The sequence below is a fragment of the Camelus ferus genome, chromosome 2 (assembly GCF_009834535.1).
Source record: "Camelus ferus isolate YT-003-E chromosome 2, BCGSAC_Cfer_1.0, whole genome shotgun sequence".
In the NCBI taxonomy this organism is placed as follows: Eukaryota; Metazoa; Chordata; class Mammalia; order Artiodactyla; family Camelidae; genus Camelus; species Camelus ferus.
In genome coordinates this window covers 113,080,767-113,082,185 of record NC_045697.1, presented here as the reverse complement: position 1 = coordinate 113,082,185, position 1,419 = coordinate 113,080,767, and the positions used below count along the sequence as shown (strand labels likewise).

At 32.4% G+C, this 1,419-nt stretch overlaps 1 non-coding gene across 1 annotated transcript; it reads right to left on the bottom strand.

Moving 5' to 3' along the window:
• Positions 1 to 767: 767 nt before the first annotated feature.
• TRNAA-GGC lies at positions 768 to 839 on the bottom strand. Its single transcript has one exon. It is a non-coding gene; the product is annotated as a tRNA-Ala (tRNA).
• Positions 840 to 1,419: the final 580 nt, after the last annotated feature.

Genomic DNA, 1,419 nt, shown 5'->3' with positions numbered 1-1,419 from the left:
CCAGTATAAATCCCAGAAGATTATGGTTCACAAAAAAATTTCTTAAAAGAGAGCCAAGACTAACAAGTTGAAAAGATAAGCCTCATTTCACAAAGCAGACTTGACAATCAAGAAAGCCAATGACTTGGAAAAATTCTTAAAGCTGAGTAATTGTCCCTGGTTCTCTTGACTCTTCAGCTCTGTGTTCCTTCAATTAAATCACATTTATTTTCCAATTATGCAAAATCCCAAATACAGATAGAGCAATTTAGAAATCACTGAGCTAATAGGAAAGTATATTAAAAATAGTTAAAACTTCTATTATCTATTATTTTACATATGATTATATTATACAGTGTTAATAACAAATATAAAGAATCACAAACCAAAATAAGGATTTGAGCATATAAAGGGTAAGTTAGATAACAGTATTATATCAATGTTAAATTTATTGAAGTTGGAAAAAGTTATGTATGGTTATGTAAAAAAAAAAAAAAAAAACTTTATTCTTAGGAAATCACTCCAGAATATGCAGAAGTAACAGAAGGCCACTGTATGGCACAGGGAACTGTATTCAGCATCTTGTAATAACCTATAATGGAAAGAAATCTCAAAAAGAATATATATACACATGTACATATAATTAAATCACTTTGCTGTACACCTGAAACTAACACAACATTTAAATCAACTATACCAAAAAAAAAAAAAAAAAAAGGAAGGCAATGGTATCTGCAACTTACTCTTTTTTGGAGGGGGTAAGATAATAGGTTTATTTATTTATTTAGTGGAGGTATTGGGGATTGAACCCAGGACCTTGTGCATGCCAAGCACACGCTCTACCACTGAGCTACACCCTCCTCTCTCTGCAGCTTACTCTTCAAAAGATTCTGAGAAAAGAATAAATATATATATGTTAATTTTCTACCTCTATGCAAATAAATATAGACATAAGTGTAAGTATATATCAGTATATGGGTATTCTTTGTACTATCCTTGCAACTTTTATGGAATTTAAAACAACTTCCAAATAAAAAAGTTTAAGGAAAAAAAAAAAAAGTGGAGGAATGATAAACACAAGATCCAGCCAATGAGAGAGAGGTAGAGGGGTGGGTAGGGGAGGAGCGAGCCGGGAGAGCTGTGAGGGCTAAGTGGTCTCTTCCTGTAATCCCCAGGCTTTGTAACTACGTATATGTTACAGACACCCTTCTTTGTGTAAAATAGTACATTAGAAAAGAGACTAAAGGAGAAATAATGCTCTATAAGAAGGACTTGAGCAAGAAAAATTACAAAATAATTCTGCCTATAATCTGGTCCAAATGATGTAATGACATATAATCACTCTACTTAGAAAAGGTTAGACAATTTCTGTGAGATAATTGAAAATCTGAGAGAGAACTTTGAAGCCACCTGAGCTGTAAATAAACTTTCAAGGTCAAG